The sequence below is a fragment of the Amphiura filiformis genome, chromosome 3, assembly GCF_039555335.1.
Source record: "Amphiura filiformis chromosome 3, Afil_fr2py, whole genome shotgun sequence".
Lineage (NCBI taxonomy): Eukaryota > Metazoa > Echinodermata > Ophiuroidea > Amphilepidida > Amphiuridae > Amphiura > Amphiura filiformis.
The window spans coordinates 39,113,775-39,121,336 of record NC_092630.1 but is presented as its reverse complement, the minus strand read 5'-3'; the positions used below and the strand labels follow the sequence as shown (position 1 = coordinate 39,121,336).

Here is a 7,562-nt window from a genome sequence, read left to right as displayed (position 1 = left end):
TGACACCTCATTTGATACGATAGCCTAGAAAACAATAAAACACTGATCAATTTAACGTAGTAAGGCTCAGATTTGAAAGTTGCACTTTTACAATACAAAAACACTCAGATATCATTATACAGATTTCCTTCCATTACAAATACAAAATCAATACAAGTTACTGCAACTTTAAAATCTTAGGTTACATTGACTTAAATGTACGCTGTGACGTCAATATTTAGTCAATTGCTGCAAATGAGGTGTCAAAATATGCAGAAATAAATTCTGCTTCTAACGCAATTTACAGATTTGTAATACAATTACCCGTTTTTGAATAATGGTTATTTTTAAGGGGGGGGGTAGTTACCTTTTTTGAGATGTTTAGTTATAAAACACTTGCCTCATTGGCACGTGTTCAGTTTGAGTAGTTCAACAATTCTGAATTCTAGATGCGTTATGAGAATACTATTCGCCGTAGAAGTAGTGATGTAACAGGATCAATTACCATAGCAATCGGTTAACACTTTTTTGAAAGCATTCCCTGCACTATATAATCAGGCCGCAATCAACACCTGTGTATGTGTAAAATCATTGATTGAATACAATACCGCTCTTTGCAAAGACACTTGTCTTACAGGTGCGAGTGATAAATGGACTCATAATGGAATTACGACCCCGGTCTTTGATCCCTGTTCTTCGGCAGCCTAACGACTAGTAAATGGCAATACATTAAAAAAAATAGTGTTAACTCGTTGCGATGGCAATTAATCCTGTTGTATCATGGTGTCACTACTTCTACAGCGAATTCCAAACAGTGCATTAACGCGCATTAACCCAGAAGAGAGTGTAACAGAAGTTGTAGAACGGTCTTCGCTCTCAGTCAGGGAACCTCTATTATTATCGGGAATTGCCTGTCACACATGATCGTAGGCAATTGGTGGGACCTCATCTGCCCAGAACATATTGACCCAGGTCAGCATACCGCCATATCCTTCCCGACATGCTTAATAGCCAAGTCCGTAGAAGAGTGGATCCACACACTATGTACACAAATATACATTTGGCCACATTTTATTATACGATTAATACGAATTTATTAAACATGGTAACAAATATTCTCTAGCAAATCGGTTATACGGTGGAACTGGTAGGCATATTATAAATTCGGGATATTAAATATCTTCCTGACCAGCCAGATCTGCGCATGGTCAAAGACGAGGATAGACGAGTATCAGACCGACGCAAACTGGCTTAGTCTCCACATCAGCCAGTTTGGTTCCGCCCCTCCACAGGGAGCGTAACCTGTGTAGGAGACTCGGTCGGACCTGGTGGAACCTCATCTCTCCCCATCGATTGAAACATTTTGATCTATAAATCCCCGACATTGCTCTTATGAACTGACATCCACCTGTCTCAGTATCGTAAGAAGAAACTTAAACCAAATTGGCTACCTAAAGCTTTTATATAATATCATCTGGTTTGCTGAAGCTCGAAAGTAAAACACATCTATACATCACAAGTAACTATAATCCAATGTTATGCTATGCTATGCTATGCTATGCTATGCTATGCTATGCTATGCTATGCTATGCTATGCTATGCTATGCTATGCTATGCTATGCTATGCTATGCTATGCTATCATAGTTTATAATTAAAATCTTCAAACGTATTTTATTCATCTTGTCGAACTGATATGTGATAAGAGCTTTAGTTTTCTTTATTTTTAGTACCATTAAGCTATATTATTAGATTATAAAGATATCATTTGATGAATTACATTTTGAAAAGAAAGAACACCAACAAAGGAATACAATTCGGATCATATCAGCAAATTAGTCATATTTCAGATGAAGTTCCAGACCGTCTTGGCTAAATGTGGAAACAATCAATATTATATCAAGGCCATAACAGAATTATCCGAGTTTTGTTTCATATCTGAAACTTTTGTTTTTTAGAGTTTTCAATGACATTTCCCCTTATATCCCGAGTTTAACCGTAATTCGTAAAATATGATAGTATGCATGTCGTTATCGTTGCAATTAAAGTTGCAACCATTGTCAGAATATTTGTATTTATTCGAGAATAAAATACTGTTTCATATATAAATACTTGACGTATCCACTCATTTTATTCAGAATATTATAATAAATATGACAAAATGCTGTAATTCAATGAAACTAAGACTACTTACCAAAAAATTGAAAATGACCTACTATTTGAGGCGTAATTTTCACTCATTGGAAGTTGTTCAATGCTTTTACGTAAAAAAGAGTAGCATAATCCATGATTTACAAACAAGTACAAGTATCGGGTGTTCCAGATAAGCCATCACATCTAAAAGCGTATGTATAACATTTTGTTGCTCCAAAGTGTAAACAATTGAGTTTATATATAGGCCTACATATAAACATCTCAAAAAAAAGTAACTAACCCCCCTTAAATAATGACCATTATTCAAAAACGGGTGATTGTATTACAAATCTGTAAAATATGTTGAAAGCAGAATTTTTTTCTGCACATTTTGACACCTTATTTGTAGCAATTGACTAAATATTGACGTCACATCGTACATTTAAATCAATGTAACTCAAGATTTGAAAGTTGCAGTAAATTGTATTGATTTTGTATTCAGTGTAATGGAAGGAAATCTGTGTAATAATATCTGAGTGTTTTTGTATTGTAAAAATGTGGATGTTAGTGCAACTTTCAAATCTGGACCTCACTACATTAAATTGACCGGCGTTTTATTGTTTTTTGGGCTATCGTATCTAATGAGGTGTCAAAATGCGCAGAAATAAATTCTGCTTCCAACGCATTTTACAGATTGGTAATACAATAGCCCCTTTTTAGTAATGGCCATTATTTAAGGGGGGTTAGTTACTTTTTTTGAGATGTTTACATAGAAATACAGTTCCAATCTGTAGCGATTTAAATTATGAACAATTCTATAATTAGGTCAAATAACCCCAGTTAATCGGGTGTTTGGAATAATTATTTCTCACCTCTCATAAGTACTGTGATACATGTATGTAATTTATTTTATGTGTCTATTCTTTTATAATATGAAAGTGTTGAAAAAACAGTGTGTTTTTCTTCAACCAGAAATCATAATTACATTGCAATATTAGTGCAATATTGACAAGATATATTAACCTGTGTTAATCTCGTGAGACGGGATCTGTCATGTTATAATTAAGTTTGATTGTTATACAAATCTTATGAATCGTGTGTATTGTATTATCCTATTAAGGCCAAAAAAAATTCTGTCTCTGACACATTTGGTAAAAAAAAGCTAAGTGCTATGCGTTTTTAATTTTAATTTTTTTAAGAAAATGAGCTATGCGATAAATGAGATTTTTTTTTTGGTTATTTTTACAGACAAGGCACAATATTTATGTACTTTTTGATATTCAAATAATTTTAGAGACATAGTAATATATATATATACACCATGAATAGTTTTGTTTGGCTCTTTTACAATGATGGTGAAATGTGTACAAAAACAACAACCAAACTGCACAAAAAAAAACCAGACACAATAAATTGGATCGCTATACGATACTGAAAAATATCAATAAAAAATTGAACATATGGGCAAAAAAGAAAATACATTTTACAGCCAACGCGTAGCGCTAAGCGCCAACTTGGAGTTCACATAACAATGTGCGCGGGCCTAAACATGCTGAAAGCTTTATAAAAATACGTTTAGTCATGGTAGGTGATTATATAAGTTTGTGTTTTGTTTTTCTTTCGTTGTGTTGTATTATGTTGTTATGTCATATTGTTTCTGTTTTGATTTGATTTGATTTGATTTGATTTGAGTTGATTTGATTTGATTTGATTTGATTTGATTTGATTTGATTTGATTGTTTTGTTTTATTTCCTTGAAACATAAAGCAAACATTACGACTAATACTACAGAGCAATATCAGGATTTGACTTTTATTGGCAGGTTAGCGGGTGATAGATCGAAATCTCTTTAGAACAAAAACTAAGGGTCTAAAATGCGCTGTTTTAAAAGCTGTGCATTTGTATAATATTCTTCTGAAACTCTCTCTCTGTCAGGTGGCGCTGTGTAGTGCTGCTGTGGTCTTCACAAGAGTACGCCATCTCACTCGATCTGATGCCAAGTGCGTTGCTCCTTGCATTCCTTGGTTAGAAACCAGCTGCACGTCATTAGTCCAAGATGTTGGTAGACGTCCTCTTCCTCGTCTGCCTTCCATAGCCCCTTGCAAAATCTGTTTTTCTGCACCTCCATATTTCCTGACAATATGGCCAAAGTACTTCAGCTTTCTCTCCTTTATGCCGCTTCTTATGGTCAGACTTGTACCAATCTTGTCGAGGATCCAGGAATTTGTTCTCCTGTCTTTCCATGTCACTTGTCATGCTTGTAGAAGCCTCCTGTAACACCACATCTCAAAAGCATATATTTTTTTCCTATCATTCTTGGTCATAGCCCAAGACTCGCATCCATAAGTGGCAATGGAAAACACAGTTACACGAAGTAGGCGTACCTTGAGGTCATTGGATAAGCCTCTGCTTTTCCATATGCTTGACATGCCCTGTACAGTTGTCCTTGCAATAGTCAGACTTCTCTTAATTTCAGTTGTGCTGTCACCACTGTTGTTAATCATTGAACCCAGATATCCAAATTGCTTCACCTCCTCAATCTGCTGTCAATCTATCACAAACTCATCACTTTTCCGCTCTCTGTCTAAACCATTATTTTTGTCTTCTTTGTGTTCAGGAGAAGGTGTTTTTCTTCGCTGGCCTCTTTGATGGGCTTCAAAAGATCAATCAGCTTTACTCTGCTGCTATAAATAAGAGTGGTATCATCGGCGTACCTCAGGTTAGTAATTCTTGTACCGCCAAACTTCACTCCACCTTCAAACCCCTCCAAAGCTGTTCTCATTATGTCTTCAGAGTAGATGTTAAATAGGTTTGGTGATAGCACACAGTTCTGTCGTAAGCCTCTTCCAATCTTGAACCAATCTGTGTCCCCACTACTTGTTCTGACTGCCGATTCTTGATCTTCATATAAGCACCAGATGACTTGGGAAACCCATCTTTTTCATAGTTTCCCACATCTGAGGGTGGCTAACACAGTCAAAAGCTTTAAGTCTAAGTTATCACGACAAAGCACCAGATAAGCACCAGATGACTTGGGAAACCCATCTTTTCATAGTTTCCCACATCTGAGGGTGGCTAACACAGTCAAAAGCTTTACTGTAATATATCATGAAGCACATGTAAAGAGGAAGTCTATGCTCCCTGCATTTCTCAATCACATTCCTGATATTGACAATTTTCTGAAACAATCAAACATTATAATCGCCCGAACGTGTTGGCAGGTTTAATGACATGTTATAAATTTAAACCATAATCTCTATTACCACCCATAGTAATTAAGACCTCTTCAGGCATAATAAATCTTCAAATCACGCCTTATATTAGATCGAATCATCTGGATAATAGATTCATTAAGGATTACTAATATCTTGATCAGTATCAAATTATCATTAGAGCATATAGGAACACCTCCGCAGATGGGTAATCTGTCACGACATCACAATACACCGCTCACAAAAAGTGTACTCAAAATACGAGAAATTAACTGAATATGATTTTGTTTTGGTGCAAATGACAAACTTCAAACTATCACGCAGTGATACGCGACAACACTTTTGTGCACAGTGTACTAGACCGCTAAAGATGTCATCTTCACTTTTGATTAGCTTGTAATTATAAAAAGATTACGGTATAATAAAAGGAAAAACAATTTCCGTGTAATCATGCAATATGAAATACTGGTTCCACTTGAATTCATTGCAGCAGGTTATTTTTACCAGGGCTACGACACTCAGCTCATTTGCATGGCAAAATTACCCGTCTCCTCCGCAGCCAATTTGGTTTCGCTCCATCGAAATCAAGCTGGCCACGGAGGAGACTACCTCCTTGTGTTTGTTCATTTGTGTATGGAGAGCCATTATTGGAGTCTATAATGACTTAGGCTACGCTCTCAGCTAGAGTCCGACGCTGCATTGTACTAGAAATACCTTTTCTGTGAAATCGCTATAGAGCCAACCGGGAACACGTATTCGTTTTGAAAATATAGCATTAAAATAAGTATCACCCTTGTGGCCCCCGTGCAGTGGAAAACCTTAATTCTTTCATTAAAAAGAAATGAAAATTAAAAACAACACGGATCTACATGTGCACCTATAAAATGGGCACAGCAATTTGTCTCAAATATGAGTGACTTTTAAGAAATATACGGGATATGATGAACATTGACCTGACGCCATGATAGCAGGATCTATTAGTCGTTTTATATACAATGTATATACCGTATTGTCATAATACCATTATTTGTCATAATATATAATGAGTAATATTTAGCAACGTAAACGTGCAGTTCATATGCACAAACGAATACTGATCTTTATGATATTCAAGTTTTTGTACATCACATATAACATGTCACATAGGAGGTCATACGTGTTGACCTTCATCTATTGTATTTGTTCATCTGTGTATGGAGAGGATTAGCGCCATTAAAACTCCATCAGTATTAGGGCGTAGTTCAGTGAACTCACCGTATTGCTATTCCAATTATTACTTTGATAATACAGATAATATGTATTAATGGGTCGAGGCGATTGCATTGAAAAACCTAATAAATTATTCATAACAGTTACGTAATCAATCGATAGTGCGGACACTTTTCATTTGCAAACCACCAAAATTCGTGATCTTTTAGCGTTGGAAAAGAAACCACGTGAATAGAGTGCCCTCTCAAGAATATCAACTCTCTGTTTTTACATTCCGCGTAAAATTATGCAACAACTTTATGAAGATTTGTAGAAATCATTAAAAAGGGTTTTAAAATTATCGTAAAAATTGCTGACCCATGTTTAAGTTTCTTGCGTTTTGCTTTGTTTCATGGTAATTCTGAGTTTTGCCATTTTTGTGTAGGTGACTATAATATATCATTAAGGTGGCTGTGTACTCTCAGACATGCATGTAGTAAAAGTGCAATAACTTTGTAATTATTCGGCGCGCAAGACATATAAAAGTATACATTTTTATAAAGGCAAGACATCAATGAATCTTGATATACATATATAGATTTGGTGTAAAAATAGGTATGTCACAGTGGCTGCACAATAATTCTGCTACACTGTGCATGCAAGCATAACAGTGAATTGAAAAGGGCGCGCTTCAAATTTGGCCAATTTTAGAAAACATCCATGTCGATAAATGAATTTCCTCATATGATTCATTTATCCAAATTGTTTAAAATTTTAATATATGGTGTGTGAAGACCTTTCCGAGGCTAACATCGGGTCCTCAAAAATTAAAAATTGTTTTGTTTAAGTGCTACTGCCTGTTTTTATGGATTTTTGAAGATCGCTCATAAATCAGTAAATATAGGCCTATTGAAGTAAAAGGACCTACCACCATTTAGCTGACATACTAATCTTTCTTAGCATGTAAATTATTTCCGTCGACAACAAATGAAGCACTTGCCTAAAACTATATATTTGAAGCAAAACATTAATCAATGATATTTTTAGGGAGT

General features: G+C 35.4%; 1 long non-coding RNA gene across 1 annotated transcript; it reads right to left on the bottom strand.

Annotated features, from left to right (window-relative positions):
- Positions 1 to 1,034: 1,034 nt before the first annotated feature.
- On the bottom strand, positions 1,035 to 1,358 carry LOC140147687 (uncharacterized). Its single transcript, XR_011858388.1, has 2 exons — positions 1,315 to 1,358; positions 1,035 to 1,281 (listed from the first exon to the last, which is right to left on the bottom strand). It is a non-coding gene; the product is annotated as an uncharacterized lncRNA (long non-coding RNA).
- Between the last annotated feature and the right edge of the window lie 6,204 nt (positions 1,359 to 7,562).